The sequence below is a fragment of the Crocuta crocuta genome, unplaced genomic scaffold, assembly GCF_008692635.1.
Source record: "Crocuta crocuta isolate KB4526 unplaced genomic scaffold, BGI_CrCroc_1.0 scaffold89, whole genome shotgun sequence".
NCBI classification, from domain to species: domain Eukaryota; kingdom Metazoa; phylum Chordata; class Mammalia; order Carnivora; family Hyaenidae; genus Crocuta; species Crocuta crocuta.
In genome coordinates this window covers 2,304,792-2,328,067 of record NW_027551559.1, presented here as the reverse complement: position 1 = coordinate 2,328,067, position 23,276 = coordinate 2,304,792, and positions in this window count along the sequence as shown.

Genomic DNA, 23,276 nt, shown 5'->3' with positions numbered 1-23,276 from the left:
ATTCAGAAAATCAATGGCCTATATTATGATCATTTATACTGTAGCTCCAAGAAGAAAAACTGGGTTTATTAACAAAAGTTTGGATTCCATCACTGATCCTTTAGAATCAGGTAGTCTCTAAAAAATAATAATTAATCACATAGGCAGATCTCGAAATCAGCACATATAGTGTGAATCCACAAATTAATGCTGATTTTTTTCTGTCTTACAAACTCAGATTGGGCCTCTTCCCTTAATTCTTAACATTTGTCCACATGATTGGGGTGCCTGGGTGGCTCAGGTGGTTAAGTGTCCAACTTCAGCTCAGGTCATGATCTCACAGTTCATGGGTTCGAGTCCTTGCCTTGGGTTTCAGAGCCTGGAGCCTGCTTCGGATTCTGTGTCTCCCCCAACTCTGTGCCTCCCCCACTCATTCTCCCTCTCTCTCAAAAATAAATAAACATTAAAAATTATTTTTAAATCATTTGTCCACATCACCATCCTAATTGTTGTTTTGCTTTAGAACTTTGATTTGGCTTTTTAGATTCTTTTATCCTCTACTTTCTCAATTCATTCTTCTGATTAAGCTGAAACATTTTGATGAAAGCTTAGATCACTGCATATTGCCATTCTGATGTCGATCCTCCAAGTCTTCCTTTTGTACGAGACCCGCATTTTGTCCCAAGCAGCAGGTGACCGGCTAGAAAACACTTCCCGCCTCTCTTGCTGCTGTGTGTATTCTGGCGAGCAAACCGGAGCGGCTGACGAAGTGTTCAGAATGGTTTGCTTTTGTGAAAGGGCAGCTCTCCACTACTGCCTCTTCCTCCCTTCTTCTTATAGCCTGAAATGCAGACTGCAGGCTGGACTTGGACATGCCCTGTTGCAACCATGAGAATGAGAGCCACAGATCAAAGCCATCTGAGCCTAAGACAGAAGAAGCCCAGGATACCAAGAGCTCTGGAGCCATTGCAACAGCTTGTGACAGCTGCCCCCTGAGCTTATTGGATAAAAACTCACTTTTATTTGGTCAAGCCTTCGTAGCTCCTTTCTATTACGTGCAGCCAAACACAATTTCTAATGCTTACGTTGTCTGTATTCACCCCCCCTTCCTACAGCTGTGATACGTTATTTCCATCACAATATATATTCTATGAAGTTTTTTAAAAAAAGATTTATTGAAATGAGTACTTGAATGTGCTCTAAATCACATATACTGGAAGATAAGTCAGTGAATGCGGTACGATGAGATTTGTATCTCCACTGGCCCATAAATGAAGTCAGTTCAGGGGGCGCCTGGGGGGCTCAGTCAGTTAAGCATCTGATTTCGGCTCAGGTCATGATCTCACAGTTCGTGAGTTTGAGCCCAGAGTCAGGCTGTGCTGACAGCTCCGAGCCTGGAGCCTGCTTGGGATTCTGTATCTCCCTCTCTCTGTGCCCCTCCCCGGCCTGCACTCTGTCTCTCTCTGCCTTTCAAAAATAAACATTAAAAAACTTTTTTTAAAAAAAATGATGTTAGTTCAAAGCCTGAGAGCTTGCACCGTAACGTCAGTAATGGACTGACTTCTACACTGTCTCCAAAAGTGAAGAACTCATTTCTACTCACTCTGATGTTAACTCTCAAGGTTGTAGAGAGTGCACACTCTGAATCAAAATTCTGTTTTCTTTTTAAATTTATTTATTTATTTTTGAGACACTGTAAGCAAGGGAGGGGCCATGTAAGCGAGAGAGAGAGGGAGAGAGAGAGAGAGAGAGAGGGAGAGAGAGAGAGAGAGAGAGAGAATCCAAAGCAGGCTCTGCCCTGTCAGCACAGAGCTCAACGGGGGGCTCAAGCTCACGAACCGTGAGGTCATAACCTGAGCTGAAACCAAGAATCAGACACTTAACTGACTGAGCCGTCCAGGCGCCCCCCNCTCATTACAATTCTTAAAGCTTTCATCTTCTTACCTATAAGACAAGCAAAAGCCTCCCCTCAGATTTTTGTGGGAAATAGTGCTTCAATCCACTGGAAACACATGGAAGCACGTCCTGGCACAGAATCAACAGTTCACAACTAACGGTTAATAGTAGTAATGACATTAAAGCTCCCTCTTCCTTCTGCTGTGTGAGCCTTCTTGCTACCCCAAAGCACACGTATTATCTGATTGATTGTGCGTATCTTATTCAGTCATCAAGACACAGAGGCAACAACACACTGCCAAAGAATACTTTTCATGTTCATTTTTTTCCTAATAAGCATCAACAAATTACTTTCATATGCAAATAATTATATCTTACAGGCTAATGATGAGAGTTTACACTGATCTTCATTTTGTACACTGGCTGTGTTTATTGTTCCACTGAGTTTTGAGGAATTCACAGATGCATAGCCTCCACACCATGTCAAGTGGCTTTCCTATTTTTGTATTTCATGTTGATATATTTCTTTATGGGCTTTGTGAAGCATATTGTTTGTCTGTTCCATACAATTTACCCATTTGGTTTCTCTGTTGATAAGGTTATCAAATATTTCCTATATTCTGTACTATTTTTCTGTATACATGGAATATGTACATGACCTGCTCTATTTTGTATTTCACATTTATCTTCTTTTCATCTTTCCCATATTGTCAGGAATGAGGACTTCTTAAGGAATTTTCTGAATAATTGAACATTATATTCGTGTAAATATTTTGGTGAGCATTTAGTTTTGTTTATTGTAAAAGTAACAAATTCTCAATCACAAATAAATTCGCAGAAAATTATGAAAAAAATTATTGTCTCATCACCCAGATCTAAAGCAGTTTGGTTTTTTATTATAGTCCCCAAGTATACATCTTCTTAGTTAAAATTATATTTCTGTAACCTCCCCATTCTGTTTTTCATGACCGCACTTGCCTATTCTAAGGTTAGATCATTCTTTATACAGCCAAGTTTCCATTTTATACATTTTGGCTGTTATTACATAATTTCTCCCATGGTAAACAGAGGTTGAATGAAGATTGTTTTTCTCAAATCATTTGACATTATAAACATCCCAATTGAAAAATAGACCAGACTCCTATTTCTGGATAGAATGGAATAGCTTGTGGCAGCCCAGTGCTTCTGCTGAAAATAATTATAATTCTTGAATAAGAAACAAAAATATTTCTCTAAAACAAGAAGGACTGGAGGAGCCACAATTCCACACAGAAGACAAGGCAGAGCTTGAACTGACGCTGCATATCTCCCCTTTCCCTGGGCACCTTCGCCAATTTTGGAGGCAGTGAAAGAGGCTGAGTTTCAACTCTTCTGCTGGGCAGGGGTCCACTGTTTGAGACACAGATGCCAGTTGAGGTTCCATTGGTCTCACAGGGCTTCAAATTGACACTTGAACAAGATCCCAGTGACAAGGGAGGAGCAGAGAACTGAGGCCAACACACGGCTGGTGTTCCCTTCAAAATTCTGCTAATTTCTGAAGCCTCACAAGGCTAAAAAGCTAAGCAAAACGCCCTTGAAGATCATAACATAGTTTTAACAGTCTTGCTGTACAGAGGAGAAAAGCATTCGCATTCAGGACCTTCCTGAGATAGTGACCTTAGGAGACTCATCAGGTTCTCAGTGAAAATCCCTAGAAGCTTGCTCCCTGAGATCTAGGGGAAACAGAGGTAGATGGTCACTTGCCAATACTGTGGCCTCAGCTCAGTTCTGCTAAGTCCTTGATTGGATTAGAGGAGAGCAGACCATCTAGGTACCTAACAGGAAAAAGTGAACCATTTGGAAAAACTTCCACAATTTTTTTAAAGTGCGAGTTCCAACATAGAAGTTGTTACGCAGGGATAGGACCAAATGACCAAGAGCCAACCAACAAATATATAATAGAAATAGATCCACAGGGAATCCAGATATTGGAATTAGCATATGCTGAACATATTTAAAGTAATAATAATATGTTCAAAAGAGTATAAGAATGTAGGAAGAGACAGGGAAGTAAAACTTGAGAGGAGGGAGAAATTCACGTGGGAATTAGAATCTATCATAAAGAATCCACTGGGAATGATAGGATTTAAAAATATAAATGAAGGTAATTTTAATAACAAGTTCCATGTAACCCATTACACACGAAATATTGAATGCACAGGTAACATTTAACAAAACCAACTACATACTTGGTTAGAAAGCAAGCCATAGCAAGTTTGAAATGATTGGGCCACTTCAGAGTACATTCTCAGACAACAGTGGAATTAAATCAGAAATCAATAACTAAAAAGAAAGAAAATAGAAAGTTCATCTTGCTAGGAACTTAATCTACTATTTCAAATTAAATCTACTTAAGAAAGTTGAGTTATTCTCACATAAATGATAAGGAACAAACATAAAAATCTGTGACATGCAACTGAAATGGTTTTTAAAATATCTGTAAAATCTATCATGCCACGTACAAAATATATGAAACACAATATGTTGCAGCCACTGGACAGCAGCCAATGTAAGGCTACTATCCTTGAGAGAGAGGAGACGTACAAAGGGCACCTACTTTTATGTAGGCTTTTTCCCTAGGAACATATTCTGGGATGTGGTGCATTTATATAGGATGCAAGAAAGAGCACAATTTCACTAGACACAGAAGGAAGAGATTAAAGTTTGTGGTTACTAAGGTGGCTGGGAATTAGGAGAGAAAGTACTGGAGAAGGAGCCAGGGATAGGGAAATCCAGAGAGATTCCCCCTCGAGTCTCCATCAAGATGCCAAGAAACAAGGCAGAGAACAACTGCTTGGAGGCAGGGAGCTGAGTAATTCTGGAAAATGCTCAATGCTATGGGAAGTTTGGTGGCCAGGACCAATCAGGGTGGAAAATCTTTATGACCAAGTCAAAAATTGAGTTGAGATATCAGAAAGGCCATCTAATAAGACTGTGTAGACTGAATTGCATTCCATCAAAATTCATATGCTGAAATTAAGCCTCAGAGGGACTGTATTTAGAGAGAGAGCCTTTATAGGGCACCTGGGCAGCTCAGTCTGTTTAGACTGGCTCTTGGCTCTGGCTCTTGATTCTGCTCAGGTCAAGATCTCATGATTTGACAGACAGAGCCTGAGTTGGGCTCTGCACAGACAGTGCAGAACCTGCTTGGGATTCTCTCTCTCTGTTTGTCTCTCTCTCCTTCTCACTCTGTCTCTCCCTCTCTCCCTCTCTCTCTCTCTCAAAATAAATAAATAAGCATTTAAAAAAGAAATAAATAAGGATAGAGCCTTTATTTTTTTTTCCTGCTTTATACATTTTTTAATAAAGGTATAACATTTAGTGTTTTTATTTTTTATTTTACATTTTATTTTTTATTTTTTAATATAATTTATTGTTAAGTTAGCTAATACCCAGTGTACACAGTGTGCTCTTGGTTTCACTTACCTACAACACCCAGTGCTCATCCTAACAAGTGCCCTCCTCCATGCCCATCATCCATTTTCCCCTCTCCCCCACTGCCTCCCATCAATCCTAAGTTTGTTCTCTGTATTTAAAAGTCTCTTATGGTTGTCTCTTTCTCTGTTTAAAAATTACTTTTCCCCCTACCCTTCTCCCATGGTCTTCTGCTAAGCTTCTCAAATTCCACATATAGGTGAAAACATGATACCTGTCTTTCTCTGACTGACTTATTTCCCTTAGCATAATACCTCCAGTTCCATCCACGTTGTTGCAAATGGCAGGATTTCATTCTTTCTCATTTCCAAGTAGTGTGTAAGGATAGAGCCTTTAAAGAAATAGTTAAGGTTAAATGAGGTCATAGGGATGGGGCCCTAATCTAATAGGATTGGTATCTTCATAGGAAGATAGAGTCAGCAGGGATGTGCACACACAGAGAAAAGGCCATGCAAGCACAAAGTAAGAAGACGGCCACTGGCAAACCAAGGAGAGAGACCTCAGAGAAACCTGCCCTTCTGACACCTTGATCTTCAACTTCCAGCCTCCAGAACCATAGGGAAATGAATTTATGTTGTTTAAGCCACCTGGTCTGTGAGATTTTGTGTGGTGGTCCTAGCAAACTAATACAAAAAGTAAGGCTAGCCACACTTTAGGGCTCATGGCTATAAATACGGTGGGAGAAAACAAAATGAAACAAAAAACTCTAATAGCTTTCTTTAAAGAAAGCCTAAAACAAGACCTGACAGATCAATGCATTCCTTTGGTACTTTACTGTCTGCCAACCTAAAACTCAATTCTTCTTGAGGAAAATTATTATAACTCAGTGCCTCCTTAAGATAGTATCTGAAATTCTCAGAATGTAATAAAAAATTAAGTATTTAGCCTCTAGTAACACAAATATATTGAAATTAAAGGAAACAAGATCTATCATGCCAAAGGTAAGTAAAACGACACTGGGTTGTCTGTATTAATATCAGATAAGGAGAAACTTCAGGACAAAGAGAAATTACTGAGATGAAGGGGAACATTTGATAATGATAAAAATACTAGAATTGAATGAGTGAAATGCCTTTTTTTGTAAGGCTGGCAAAGTGGGAAATTTGGAAAAGGGAGTAGAGAAGGAAAGTCTCCTCATATATCAGCCATGTTATGGGGGATATAAATGTTAAGAAGAAAGTATAAATGGAAATTGATTATAGCAAAAGTGACGCCCTTAAATGGAATGATTCCATGAAAGTTGGCAGGTACCCCTGGGAATAAAAGTCTCCCAGGAGGGGATACTGGTTTACCAATCAAGCTTCCCTGGCCTTTTCTCAGGTCTCAATTCCAAGCTGGCTGGTGGGTAATTGGATGTTGGTTGCTTTATTCTTTTTAAGCTCTGCATTGAGTTTAAATTACCAATACTAAAATTATTGATTATGCATATAATTATGGAATATTTATAATAAATATACATAAATATGTAAAATACATAAAATATGAAAAACAGTCATAGAAATTAATTTTATAATGATATATATAACCATTAAAACAGCTTTGCAGAGGGGCACCTGGATGGCTCAGTTGGTTAAGCATCCGACTTCAGCTCGGGTCATGATCTCTCAGTTTCTGAATTCAAGCCCCATGTCGGGCTCTGTGTTAACAGCTCAGAGTCTGGATGCTGCTTCAGATTCTGTCTCCCTCTCTCTCTGCCCCTCCCATGCTTGCACTGTCTCTCTCCTTCTCAAAAATAAATAAACATTAGAAAAAGTAAAAAATAAAAATAAATAAAACAGCTTTGCATGGCCAATGTTTCTCTATCAAATTTGCTAAATCTTCTTCAGTTTGTATATTCAGTGTAGATTAAGATGGAGAAATGCTAATGGCTACATATTATCATAACATGTTTAGTGGTTAGTTTGCAATATATGTCAAGATTTTGAGACAGATTCCAAACTTCGTGTATGTTATGTGAAATGTTTGAAAGATGTCATTTCTTTTCATTAAGCAGAGCAAGGGAAACATCGTTAGACCTTTCTTTGAGAACTCAGAGCAATAACATAAATGTTAATGCCTTAAGATCCCATGATAGTTTCAAGTATCATTGCAGTTCCTCCTGCCCAGTACTGAATGACTCTGATCTCTGGCCTTTTAGCCATACCCAAGGAAGAGTTTATCTATATAGGTCACTTGAGTGCCTCTGCTTTCATGTTACACACACACGTGTGCATACACACGCGAAGTCAAGATACATATCTCCTTTCCTAACAGAGTCCCTGCACTAGTAGAGAGCAGGAAGCTTCCTTAGAAATTTCTACCTTTATTTTTACAGGACATACAATACAGTGTTTTGCAAAACACTTCCAGACAAAATAGTATGAAATATTTTGAGCAGGATGATTTTGCTGTGAAATGGATTTTTTAGGGTTGCTTAGTGCATACATGTCAACCTGGAAAGAGGCCACTCAGAGATTTGAAAGTGGCCTTGCCTTGATTCCTACCTGAAGCTGATAAATGTAAATGAAGGCACAGAGAGCATAAGAACAGACTGGCCATACAAGAAAAAAAAAAAAAAAAGTCGAAGACCTGAAAGATAAAGCATGAAGTCTCAAAACACATTTGCCATGATGAACACAGTGTTCAAAAGATGAAATTCAGTGAAGAGAAACATGCGGGAACAATGGCATGAACACATATCTTGGTTGGGAGGTCACGATTCTGCACAGTGACCCCTATACCAGGCTGCCCGGGCTGCTCCTTGTCCTTGGAATGTAAGTGTTCATGGAACCAGTTGCTTCCTATCCCATCCAACCTGTATTGTGAAATTTCTTTTCAGTCCCTTCAAGGGAAGATTGGATTTCCTAACTCTTGGAAGCTGTCGCTAGTCCTCTTCAGAGATGAGTGTCAGTAACTTCAGCTAATCTAATTCCCCACCTTCCTGGAACGCTAACTTCACCCAACTTCATCCTAGTATGACTGGACATGAAAATTCAGCACCAATTACAGTCTGCTGTGCCCATCAGACCTCTGATACCACCCGGAACCCTGTGTAGAGTCATCTGTTGTTGTTGTTGTTGTTGTTGTTGTTGTTTTAAGTTTATTTATTTTTGAGAGGTGGGTAGGGAAGGGGCAGAGAGAGAGGGAGAGAGAAAATCCCAAGCACAAGGTGGGGCTCAAACTCACAAACCATGAAATAAATCACGATCCGAACCATAACTAAATGAAGAGTGGGACACTCAAAGGACTGAGCCACCCATGCGCCCTTTCCCCCCCTTCCCCATCTTGGATGTGGCTCTACTGTCCCTGACAGCCACCTAAAATTGAAGTCCTTTTTGAATGACTTTGCTTTTCATTAATTGGCACCCTCTCACAATTCTGTGTACTCCTCTGGAATTTTCAGCTTAACACAATTAAACCTTCCTATGTCATTATTTTTAAATTAGTTTTAATACTATTATTAAAATTAATTAATTGTATCAACTTTTAAGAAAACTTTCAGGTTGACATGCATCTATTAAATTTTGTAATTCTCACTCTTTTCAATTGATTTCTTTTTCATTGAGCATAAATTATTCTTATTTATCAGCATTGTTTAACTATCAGTATACCAAAATCTTAAAAAAACTTAAAATTTCAACTCTAATAGATAAATCTATAGTAACTGTTGTTCTGAAACAGGATATTCGAAGAAACTGTGCTTATTTACTGCAGTCCACTCTATTTAAAGCTAAATTCTTTTAGAGTTTTCAGCAAAACGTAACAATAGGTCATTAGTATGCCTCATACTTTGAAACTTGTTTCTGAATAAAATTTTGGCAGAATTTTAATTTCCTTGATTTATTAAAAAGTTTTTCAGGCTAGGTGTACCTGGGTGGCTCAGTCAGTGAAGTGTCCGATTTTGGCTTAGGTCATGATCTCTTGGTTCGTGAGTTTGAGCCTCGCATCGGCTTCATGCTGGCAGTGCAGAGCCTGCTTGGGATTCTCACTCTCGCTTCTCTCTGTGTCCCACCCTCTAAATAAATAAATAAACATTAAAAATAAAAGTAAACATTTTTCAGGCTAGGTTTTAAGTTTTGATTCAATTTGCCTAATATACTTCATCTATTTTTACTGCGTTCACCTCTGCGTTTGTAAATAAGGCTCTCTTCCACTAATTCTGGGTTTATTCATGTTGGCTGCCATCTACTAACTGCTTGTAATGATACTCAGGGGCTTAATTGTCTCTCAGCCATCACTTTCCAATTTCACTTCCTTAGATGACTCATTCATTCATTCATTCGTTCGTTCATTTACCATTTCATCAGATAGTTACTAAATGTCCATTCAGTGACAGGTCTTGTTTTAGAAACTGAGGATATGACAATATTAGTTCCCTCGTAGAAGTGATATTTTGGAGAGAGAGACAGTTAACACATAAATTCATTTTTCCATATGATTTTACCAGTTTGTAAGTGATAAAGTTCTCTGAGGAAAAATACAGAAAGAAATGGAGCTAACGATGAAAAGAGTCCTGCTTTTGTTATAGTATTCAAGAGACACTTTTCTTAGTAGGTGACATCTGAATGCGGATTTAAATACAGTCAGAGAACCGACTATGACAGTGGCCATGTTCCCTCTACTTCTTGTGTTGTAGCAACAGATGAGAGCTTAGAGTTCTTTCTTCTGTGGGGAAACAACATAAACTGAACTGAATAAATTGTGAAAGAAAGTAGAAATGGCAGCAAAGGTGCTGGAATCCTGCTGTGGGGTCGGTAAGGTGTGCTCCTTCAGGACCTTTTGATATTGCCAATCGTTGTCTGTGACTTATGGTAACAATTATCCGGAAAACAATTATCCGGAAAACAATTATCCAAGAATCTTTCCATGTTTCTGCACAATCAGGGCTTTCTGAACAAACGTTACTGGCAACCTACCTTAAAGGATGGTCGAATGGAAAACACGACTTACAAGTAACAGATTTTATATTCTTCCAGAACCTGCTTACATTCCGGGTTAGAGACTTTCTCCTCCTCTCCCTGGAGATTGTTGATGTTCTAAAGCCCAAGTCTCTGTCTCTCTTTCTGGAGCTATGTGGTAGGATAGCCACCCTATACATGTTCATAACTTTGACGTTCCTGCATGTACAGGTGATATCAGCCAACATGGCATTGCCCCGCGGGCATGGGACACCAGCACTGAGACAGCTTTCATTTCATCCCTTTCATTTCTTGTCAGAATAAATAAATATAGATATAAAAACATAACAGATTCATATGGTGATTCATCAGAATTTAATGCCTCCAAAACACAAAACTTTGAAACTTGAAGACAGATTCAATTTAGCAAATCTGGATGGACAGTGATGAGTGGTCAATGAGGACCACATTCAATGCAAAATATGTATGATATATGAATTGCACTTTGGGAACAGGTTTGGGATTAGTCAGATAAGTAATCACTGTTCATTCTTTGCCAGAGATCATGAGCAAAACATACCTAGAAACATCGAGCAGATTAGAAAATGAAGTATACAGAATGCGTAAGTATCAGTCCACATGATGACAGTCTATGACAAGTTCATGTATAATACAAGACTTTTGGGGGATACTCGCGTCATGTATGTTATGGACTGAATTGTGCTGCACCCCTAACCCTGCAAATTCATATGCTGATGTCCTAAACCATCTCAAAACGTGACTATAATTGGACATGGGGTCTTTAAAGAGGTAATTAAAGTTAAAATGAGATCATTAAAGTGGGCCCCGATTTTATATGACTGCTGTCTTTATCAGAAGAGGAGTTTAGGGAGCCTGGGTGGCTAACTTGGTTAAGTGTCTGACTTCTGCTCAGGTCATGATCTCACAGTTCATGAGTTCGAGCCCCACCTCAGGCTTTGTGCTGATAGCTTCACGTTCTGTGTCTCCCTCACTCTTTGTCTCTCCCTGCTCAAGGTCTCTCCTCTCTCTCTCTCTCTCTCTCTCTGTAAAAAATGAATGAACATTAAACAAAAAGTAGAGGAAATTAGAACACAGACATACACAAAGAGAAGATCATGCAAAGACATAGGGAGAAAATGATCATCTAAAAGCCAGAGAGACAGGTCTCAAAAGAATATATCCCTTCCAAAGTCTTGATCTCAGACTTCCAACGTCCAGAACTGTGAGAAAAAAATATTTCTTGGGACGCCTGGGTGACTCAGTTGGTTGAGCGTCTGACTCTTGATTTCAGCTCAGGTCATGATCCCAGGGTCATGAGATTGCACCCCATATTGGGCTCTGTGGTGAGTATGTAACCTGCTTAAGATTCTCTCTCACTCTCTCTCTCTCTGCCTCTCTCTCTCTCTCTCTGTCAGTAAAATAAAATATTAAAAAATACATTTCTGTTGTTTAAGTCACCTAGTCTGCAGTACTTGGCTGTGGCGTCCCTACTAAACTAATAAAATAGAGATGAGAATATATTATACAGAGATCTAATTATTTTTCTCTCTGCCACTGGTCACTAAATCCTAAAGAAAGAAGGGGTTCTGAATCTCATGCACAGCAGTTTGGAAACCCTTAAAGAAGGTAGGGCATCTCTGGATGATGGAGACTGGATGTGATTCTTGATGTAAGAAGGTTCCCCATAGGGACTACTTTGAAGCCCACCCTGTTATTCGCCCAATTGAAACATTCTGGTAAACCCCTGCAATCAGAACAGATTCTGTGGGGAGAGGGACAGCACACTGAATGGGGATTGGATACCCACTTCAGTTCTGTCAAGCTGAATTTTGACTCCGTGTGTTAGCTTCCCCATTTGTAGCAAAATGCAGAATCTGCAGAGCAGTGGTCCCTAGTGAGAACCCCATTAACACATGCTATTTGGCCAAGAGACAACATAGAAACTGTTGGGAAAGTTAAGTAATGATGCACATAACTTTATAATTTGGGGCATGGTAATTTCACTATTATGTAAGAGAAAAATGGCTTCATAAATCCCACAAATGGTTACATGATGTACAGAAAGTTAGAGTAATGGTAATATCCAAAGAGAACTCTATAGGGGAAAATTGAGCTTTTAGCCATCAGGTAATGCGGTGAGGAGGGAAGGTAGTGATCAGAGGGAGGATCCAAATTAGGAAAGGGAACATTACCACCAACCACAGATCACACGGTAACAGCATGAAACAGCAACCCAACTAAATTCTCTAATTAGTGCTAATAGTTGGTTGTGGATCTTTTCTTTGGACTTTCTAAGTAGACAATTGTGTTGTTAACAAATAATCACAGTTTGGTGTCTTCCCTTTTGAATTCAGATACATCTTTTTAAATCCCATTGCACTGGATTTCAATGCTTTTAAATGTTTGCCATCAACTATGATGTTCTGTATAAGATTTTCCTATCAGATTTTGCATTACAGGGTCACGGTTTTCCATGTCCTTTGTCATCGTTTCTTTTTAGAGAATGCATGCCCTTCCTCAACGCCATTTCCTCCCGCTGATTTGGTTGTCTGGGCAAATTCTCCCAGTTTCTTAAGATCCAGGACAAAGGTTTTTTGGATGTTTTTGTTTTTGTTTTTGTTTTTTTAGCCAAGTGTTTCTTGATGTCTTCAGGAAAGCCCTGCATTTTAACCAATTAAAAATATCAACTAATTTTTAAATGTATACATTTGAGATTCTTAACAATATGCTCTATATTCCTGGAAACTGAATGCAATAATAAACTGCCTCCCTCTTCTTGTCGAGTGAAAGTAATGAGGAATGACGGCATGGTTGGGGGTGAGGGTACAATCCTCATGGTAATTAGGCACCTAGGTGGTAGATTTCCCACTTCACCGAGAGCAAGTATTTGAAACATGACCTTCTTTTGGTTTTTCTGTGTTTTTTTTTTTTTATTGTTTGTTTCATTTCTCTTTTGGGTTTGAAAACTAAAACTCTGGATTTTCAGAGTTGAAAAGGAAAAAAAAAAAAGCCTGTGCATTTTCTAGTAGCACTTAGGGTTACGGTTAAGATTAGGGTTATATCCTCACACTTTTTTTTTCTATAAAACTGTTTTTAAAGAAATTCACCCTTTAAACCTTACTCATATCTGATGCCTATGAATAATCATAGAGCAAGGAAACAGTATTTAGACTGTGGCTAAGCAGAGTGGCTGCTTACAAGACTAACTGCTGATAAGACTAACTTACAGGTGAATTGTTTCCAGTGCTTTACATTGGAAGGGGTTTGTTTCAAGGCTACACCGAAGACTGTGGACACATCACTAACATGACCAGTGCCAGAGCCTAAGCACATTATTTTGAAGGTATTGGGGTCAGGCAACTTGTTGACAAAGTTCTCATTTGAGAGCAAAGGGGAGTGTATTTATGATATCCAAACTCATCATTCTGCTAAAGTAGGAAGGGAACTTGTAATGCTATCCCTTATCTTGGAGGTAGTGTTATCTGGAAGCTTGACCCCGTGTGTGTGGATGCAGTTTTTAACACCAATCCTCTGTAATTTGGAAAATGGCTTTTGCAGTCTTCACCAATATGAAATATGAGCCTCCTGCCTTGAAATATTATGTGCCGCCAGAGTAAACACCACATGGGTCACCAAGATGATTTAGGACAGAGCTGTACTCCTGTATAATTCTGGAAGTGAGATTTCCCTTTGAGCTAAGAAATTTTTCCAATGACTTTGTGAAAATTCGTAGCTCTGTACCCCCAAGTTAATTTTACTGAATGTAAATTATATCTTAATAGGAAAAATAGAGGCAAATATATTCAAGAAAATGTCAATATTAACAACATAGTGATAAAACTACAGCTTATATATTTAGGGATTTCCTAATATTTATTATATTCCTCCTAGTTTCCTTGTGTAACAGACCCCCTAACTGTCTTAATGATCAAAGTCGGTGGCCCCTGCCAAGACAGTGACTTCTTGTAGTGGGTGAATAATGTCCCCCAAGTATCACGTCTGTCTGGAAGTTCAGTGTGCAATTTTGTTTGGAAATAGAGTCTTTGTAAGTGTAAGCCATGAAATTAAGGTGAAGTCAGGCCCAGTTTGGGTGGGCCAAACATCCAATGCCAGTTACCCTTATAAGAGGAAAGGCACCCAGCCACGCACAAGGAAGAAGGCCCTGGGGAGACAGAGGCAGAGGTCAGCCAGTTGTAGCTGCGAGCTGAGGATTGCGTGGGCCATCAGAAGCTGGAAGAGGCAAGGAGAAATGGTTCTTGAGAGCCTTCAGAGGAAGCGAGTCCCCACTGACACCTTGATCACACACTTCTAGACTCCAGAATTGTGAGAAGTGACATTTCTGCTGTTTTAAGGCCACCGGATAATCAGTCACGTGTTATGGCAAAGTGAGGAAACTAAGATATTTCCCTTCCTCCCCAAAAAGCCTGGAGACAGTGACAGCTGGCTGTGGTTTCCGGTGGAAGTGGTCCATCTGTGGGACTAGGGCTTCTACACCTGAAAAGCCCACCATTACAGCCAGAGAAAGCACAATTGGTGAGCTGAGACTACCGTGTTTTTCTCCATGATTCCTGACCCATGTATTTTTCTTCCCGGGGACTCAGCAATATACACAAGCCTTTGGCTCAAAGTCAAGACCGTGTCCTGGGAAAACAGCAGCCATCTTTGGGACACTTCACCTCAGAGCTGGCACTCCAATTGTGCTTTTACAAAGCCATTCCATCACTCCACCTGCCCAGTCACCTGTGGGTCAATTCCATGGGAATGGCCCTATTTCTACACCTCCTTTGCTACCAGGTGAATCCCATGGTGACACTATGTTATATGTGATCTCGAGCAGTTATAGTGGTGCTGGCCTAGGCTTAGTGAGGGTGCCCACCCCCCACCCCAAATAGAAGAAATAGAAGACTATAAAAAAAGGATACTTTTTCCACTGATTATAATTTGGATAGAAATAGTAGTATTATTTTTATAAAATGTGTTTTCACAGACTTTGGACAAAAAAAATAAGACGACTATATTATGACTTTAGTTGTATTATTAGATTGTGCCATGTTTGTTCCCCCTTTTGGGACCTGCTGTTAGAGCCAGACTTTTATCTGGTCACAGTGCACAGAGTACACTCTAACCTCTGCTTGTGAAGTGAAAATTGCTCTAATTCAAGTCAGTCAACATTCGTTAAATAACAGTAGTGTTGGTAGGATGGGGAATTGTTCATTTTAAAAATTCTATCACTTTAGAAAATAAGTTGTATTAGCTCTCTTTTTCCGTACAGCATCTTGTCACAATATCTTTACTGACCTGTTACAATTTCTACAGGCGAAGAAGCAAGGGGAACTCAGGAGGACCACTCATCTCTGCTCCAGGTGTGAAGTCTCAGATGGAGGAAGTAAAGCCTACCTATGGCTGGGATGATCTGAGGCTTATTCTCTCAGGTTTGCTGGGAGCTGTTGGCTGAATCCTTAGCGGGCACCAACAGCTGAGATCGGTGGCTTGGGTTTCCTCACAAGATGGCGGCTACTTCTCTGAGACTGAGAGCACGCATGCGTGAGGGCGAGGCATTGGGTATGTTCTTGAACGACCTTGGCTCAGAAGGAAAGTGGCATCTTGAGCTGGATTCTCATGGTCTGGGAGTCAGAAGAAGTTTCAGCGAGAGGAAACTGACCGCTCTGGGCTATTGTCGGTAGGAGGAGTGAGTGCCTGTCCCACTGTAAGAAGTTCTGCGGAACAGAATCAATTATTTTTGTGGCCATTTTGGAAAACACACTGGTACCATAGTGATGAAAGAGCCCACCTCAGTGTGCATTTGCTGTGTGCCTGACTCTGTACTGTTTCAAGCACATTCCTCGAGGGATCCTGACAGAATCTCCATGAGACAAATACTGTCATCCATATTTCCATTGCATTTAAGCAAAATCACATGTAAAGATATGCTTAACAAAATTATCTGAAGTTGCCAAACAAGAAAAATATCTGAAGACACTCCAAGCCTCTTATCTNCATGGTGGGCAGGACAGACACTTGCAAGTGTGTTTCAGATCACCCTTTACTCTTTTTCTGTTTGTTTTACACTGACATTTTTATTAAATCCAATATACGAGTATGTGATGATTGTGTTTCTGGTTTTTTTTTTTTTTAAGAAAAGAAGGATTGAATTAAAAATCACTGTTTTGTCAAGCATGCCATTAAACAAAAGACTTTTTTTTGTATATGAGTCTGATTAAAATGTTTGTTGCCTGAAGAAAATTAGTTTTTAATTTCACATATTATCCTAGAATGTTTTATCTAAAAAGGATAGTGTAAATCATTTGGGTAAACTCCATTATTTTGCACCTTAAGCCAAAAGAAGACAAGCATTTGTCTAAGGTTAAAAATTAAGAAGAAACCCCAGGCCCAAGGTTATGGTGTAACTATAGCTTATCTTTAACTAAAAAATGTTTATATAAATGCAAGTATGCTTTAAGAATACCACACTGATATTGACATATATCCCATTAGTTGCTAGATCCACCATTGAATAATAGAGGTCACTCATTGAATAACATCTGCCAACAGTTGAAAAGATTATGCAATAATTTTAAAAATGGTCATAAGAGCAGAGGTTACTATTAAAATAACAATGAGTTGCTGTTAATATTACAAATTTCAGCCTGAAATTTCATGCATCCACATCATAATTAAAAACCAAAATATCACTGGAAGTTCTGTAAATAGTAAGTGATCTCAATTTGCTGATGAAGGCAAAGTGCATATGTAAACAGGTATTTCTGAATATTGGAGGCAGCTTCACAAAAGCCAGTTAATCTTGATTATCAAGCAGTAATTGAGTAGTCATTTTCTCCATATGAGGCATGATTTACCTTTGCAAATACCATGTTTTCCACAAGACAGAGAAACGTCTAATAGTCATTTTCATTGCCCATAATTTAAAAAACAAAACAAAGGGCGCCTGGGTGGGTCAGTTGTTAAAACATCTGACTCTTGATTTCAGCTCAGGTTATGATCTTGTGGTTCCTAAGTTTGAGCCCCACATAGGGCTTCACATTGACAGCAAGGAGCCTACTTGGGATTCTCTCTCCCTCTCTCTCTGCCCCTCCCCCCACTCTCTCTCAAAATAAATAAACTTAAAGAAAACTTAAAAATTTCAAAAATAAGAACACATTGATTACAATTCTGAACAACAAGAAATGTATAAAACAACTAAGAATGTATGGGGCACCTGGGTGGCTCAGTTGGTTAAGCGTCTGATTTTGGTGCAGATCATGATCTCATGGTTTGTGAGTCTGAACCTTGCATCAAGCTGACTACTATCAGATAGAGCCCATTTCGGATCCTCTGTCTCCCTCTGTCCCTGCCCCTCCTCCACNAGTCTGTGTCTCCCTCTCTCTCTGACCCTCCCCTGCTCACGCTGTCTCTCTCTCTCTCCTAGAAATAAATAAAACATTAAAAATTTTAAAAAAATAAACAATTAAGGATATATATACTTCACACATAAGAACAAATATAAATATTAGTGGATTTTATTGATAAATTCATAAATAGCAGCCTTGCAAGACTGCTCATTATTTAAAAAATTCAAAATTAGTGATACTCATGGAAATACTTTCTTTGTCTTATTTATTTATTCTGGGTTTATTGAGGTATTAACAAATAAAAACTGTATTTAAGGTGAACAACATGATGATTTAATATATGTATATATTCTGAGATGATTATACAATCAATTTAATCAATCTATCCACCAACTCACACAGTTACCTTTCTTTGTGTGTTCAGTATGAATACTTACGATCTACTTTCTCAGGAAATTTCAGATACACAATACTACTTACCCTTATTATGTTCCACATTAGACCCCCAGAACATATTTATCTTGTCAATGGAAGTTTATGTCCTTTGACCAATATCTTCCCATTTCCCCACCCCCCCATCTCCTGCCAGCCACCATTCTATTCTCCAGTTCTATGAGTATGACTTTCCTAGATTCCACATATAAGTGAGATGATTTAATATCTGCCTTTCTGTGGCTGGCTGATTTCACTCAGCATAATGTTTTCCATGTTCATCCATGTTGTCGCAAATGGCAGGATTTCCTTCTTTTTTATGGCTGAATAATATTCCATTGTATCTATATACACTTTATTTGTCCATGTTTCCGTCAGTGGACCCTTGGATTGTTTCCATATCTTAGCTATTGTGAATAAATTGCAATGAACATGGGAGTGCAGTTATTTCTTTGAGATTCTGACTTAAAAAAATTTTTTTTTAGAGAGAGAGAGCACATGAGCTGGGGAGAGGGTCAGAAGGAGCCAGAGAGAGAATCTTAAGCAGTTTCCATGCTCAGTGTGGAGCTGGACACAGGGCTTGATCCCACAACCCTGGCATCATAACTTGAGCTGAAATCAGGAGTTGGATGCTCAACAGACTGAGCCACACAGATGCCCCTGAGATACTGATTTTATTTCCTTTGCATATACAACTAGAGTGGGATTGCTGGCTCAAATGGTATTTCCATTTTTAAATTTTTGAGGAAACTCTATACTAATTTCCATTGTGGCTGCATCCAATCACATTCTCTCCAATAGTACACAGGGTTCCCTTTTTCCACATCTTCACCAACACTCATTATTACCTGTCTTTTTTTTTTTTTTTTTTTTGGTCTTTCTTGATAATAGCCAACTTAAGAGGTATAAGGTGATATCTCATGGTGGTTTTGATTTGCATTTGCCTGATGATTAGTAACATGGAGCACCTTCTGACATACCTTTTGGCCATCTATATGTCTTTAGAAAAATATCTATTCAAACCTTTTGCTCATTTTCGAATCAAGTTATTTGCTTTTTGACTATTGAGTTGTATGAGTTCCTTAATACATATTGAATATTGTCAGATAGATGGCTTACAAATACTTTTCCCCATTCTATAGGTTGCCTTTTTGTTCTGTTGATTATTTCTTTTGCTTTTAAGAAGATTTTCAGTTTTTTGTAGTCCTAAAACTCTCTCTCTTAATCTACTCAAACATATCTGATGTGGAACACAAAATATGTTTTTTTTTTCCAATTCTGTCATATGATCTGTTAGAAATCAGCTTATCTTATGTTAACTGCACTATGCATATAATCCTGGTTGTAAAAAATAGATTTCCAGTAAATGCTGATGTGAGTTTATGAGTACTACCATGCATGGAAGTCTTATTAATTAGATAATCAGCACACAATTAGAATGGTAGATGGCTACTAGGTAAGCCTGGCTGTTTTGTGATCAATAAAAGTGAAAATTCACAACTTTAGTTTATATAATGACCCAAAACTTCTTGGGTTCTGTTATGGACTGAATTGGATGTATCATTAATATGTCAAGGCCCTAACCCCATGCGATGGTAGTTAGAGATGGGGTCTTAGGAAGGTCACAGTGAGGTCATGGGTGAGGGCCCTGAACTGATGGGATCCATGTCCTTCCTTATAAGAGGAAGAGGAGACACTTAGTCCTCTCTCTCTCTCTCTCTCTTTTTCTCTCTCTCTCTTTTGTGTGCACATCTACACCTGAGCAGCAGAAAGGCCATGACAGAATACAGACAGATCGTGGCTATCTATAAGCTAGGAAGAGAGCTCTCCCTAGAAACCAAATTCTCTGGGCCATGATCTGGGACTTCTGCCTCTAGAATTTAAGGATAAACATTTCTGTTGTTTAAGCCACCCAACCTGTGGGATTTCGTTACGGCAGCCAGAGCCCACTAATACAGGCTTCTTTCAGGCTGATCAGAATAACTGGACAATTGGGCCAATAATCTCTCATTTATGGGGCAAATATCAGTCCTATCTTTCAAGTACAATTTTCTCATACTTAGAATCCATGAATTCCATTCATGTGTTATGTAACAAAAACTAGAAAAATATGAATCGGGAGCCAAAATAGGAAAATAGAGTCAAAGTGCATGGCAAACAGAAATGGGGTGGTGCAGAACACCATGAGAGAGGAAGCTAAGTTAAAAGCATCAGTGACTCGGATTTGCATTTTCAACTAACAGGTAAGTGAAAGGATTTAAAGAGCTTATCGTTTATAAACCTGCCTATTGTTTCTGGAAATTCAAATTGAATGGGATTGCTGTATAATTTACTTATTGACCTGCTGTCTGATATAGTGAATTTATTAACATATTAATGCGCCTTAACTAACTCCTCATCCATGATGTAACCACTTTCCACCTTCCAGATGTGCCTTGTCCTCAGCAGACAATAGTCTCTGAGTGAAGCTTGGCAACCGCTGATGGACAAACTGACGGGAGGTGTGTTCTCCTTCCCTCAGCCTCGCTGCGCCATGATGGCTCTGGAGCTAATGGAACCTGATACGACTTCAGTCCATCTTACGCAGTCAGCTGTCAGGCTGGTCTTTCTCAGGTACTGAAGCGTGTGAGCAGGAATGGATTGTGAGCGGGCTAAAGAAAACAATGGCGAAATTGTTCATTAATACCAAACTACACATAAAGTATAAGAGAATGAGACAGCCCTCAATGTCACTAAATTGTTATTTTCATTAAAATGGGTCATAAGTGGAATTTAAAGTTGCAATATTGTTTAGGTGATGGAGTAAAGTTAAGAACTGTGTTTTTAACTTAATATTAAAAATATATATAAATATAAATGATATGCCCAGAAGTCTATTTTGTATGTAAAGAAATATCAAATAAACCTATTTGTTGCTAAAGGATAAGACTATATATTAATTTCCACTGATTTCCCTTCGATTCCTTTTATCCCATAAAACAACCCATTACATCCATGAGTACCACTGCCCTGCACATGGTGTACACACACATACAGAGACACACGCACCCATAAATTTCTTGCATCTGATAGATACTTACAGACTTACCATATGATCTGGCAATTCAGTCCAGGGGTCTAGGACTCTAGGTAAGGTGACCAACTCTGGGGTATCCAAGAGAAATGAAAATATGTGTCTACATTAAAACCTGTATATACATATCCAAACAAGCATTATTCATTATAATTAAAAATGCACATGCCCAATGCCCATCAAGTGACAGTCAAACTGTAGTCTATACACACAACAGAGTATTAATCATAAGACGGAATGAAGTGCTGGTACATGTTACAACATGGATGAATCACAAAACACGTGTTAGGTGAAACAAGTCAGAGAGGGAAGATCACATGTTGTATGATTTTATTTATTTAAAATAAAAAAAATAGGGGTGCCTGGGTGGCTCAGTCAGTTGAGCATCCGACTTCAGCTCAGGTCATGATCTCACGGTTCACGGGTTTGAACCCCACATTGGATTCTGTGCTGACAGCTCAGAACCTGGAGCCTGTTTCGGATTCTGCGTCTCCCTCTCTCTCTGCCCCGCCCCCACTCCTGCCTGTGTTTCTCTCTGTCTCAATAATAATAAACATTTAAAAATAAATAAATAAAATAAAATAAAATGGAAAAAATAGGCAAATCCAGAAAGACAGAATGTAGATGAGTGCCTGCCTAAAGTGAGTGTAGGGAAGGGCAGTGTGAAGTGATTTCTACAAGGTTTCTTTTTCAAGTGATGAAATGTTCAATATATTAAAAACCATTGAACTATGTATTTTAATGGGTATATTTTATGGTTTGTCAATTATATCTCAATAAAGCTGTTTAAAAGATAGTATGACACAATGGCTCCCGAAAGTACAGCTCAGGAGGCCTGTACTAAAACGAAGTTGGTACCTGTGGCCTACATAGCAATGGTTCCCTTAAATCACCCCTTGCTTTTTCTGTTGCATTTCCCAAAGAGCATCTTCTTCCCAGTGAACATTCAGAAGATCGAGATCCGGATTGTGCCAGGTGCAGCCTTGATCTGTGCTCCAGCTCTCCCCCATGGAAGCACCCTCTCCCCGGTGAGAGGCAGTGGGGGACTTCTAATATAGGTCCCTGAGAAGTAGAATGAAAGGTGGTACATAAAGGGGCTATGTTACAAAATTGGAAACGATTGTGGTTTTATATCAACAATTAGAATTATGGAATCGCAAACCAAAACTTCAAAATTTTTTATATAAGCTACGATTTCACTATGGTTAATGATTCTCCAGGACAATGGGAAAGCAAATGGGTAAACTATAATTAGAAGAAAAATTCTAGGAAAAACAAAAACATGAAAGAAAAATTATGTTCCTATGTCAGGAGATGTTTATGTTGAAATCTAAAGCAACACAGCGCACTTGCAGGAATTTAATATTACCATTATATTATATTTTGCATTTCTTATGTAATGGGTTGCTATTGAAAGCTAATAACAAGTATTAATATTCAATAATTCAAAGATACATTAAATTATTTTCTTCATTGGATATAGCATGACTAGAAATTATTTTGTGACTTTGTTACTATTTATAAAGATATCTCACAGGTTTTCATCCAAATAAAAAATGCTTACAACTGGGAAGTACCTTTAGAAAAGACTGTGTGTTCACACGTGTGTGTGTACATATGTGTGTTTTAAATAATGGAGAAATTGAGTTTCCTGGATATGTAAGCCCCAAGGTCATGGGAACAATTCAGTAAGTGATAAAATGAGTACAAATGCCAGTTTTCCTAACCCCATTTCATCAGGATCTTTCTTTTCAACCAAAAATAAACTAGACTAAACTCATCGACTGAGATGACATATGTCTAATTCTGAATGAGCCTGTCAATACCCGTGGGTAACAAACTTATTCAAACTGAACCTAACATTTCTGATTTTTATAATACCTCACCAAACTTCTATGCTTTTATGAGGCTGGAATTATTACAGATAAATATGCTTCACGATAGATACATCAAGAATTACTTTAAATTCTATTATTACGCAGACGGAAGTCTGGGCTCGACTATAAAGACCAACTGCATGACCAGAGGCAACTTATTAAGAAATCTTGCTGAACCTCCGTTTCCTCATGTCTCAGGGAATATCAATAGTTGCTACTTCATCACTTCATGGTCAGAGGATTCAGAGACTAGAGTGCTTTAAACTGTACTTTATATTAAGTGCACTTTAAATTGTAT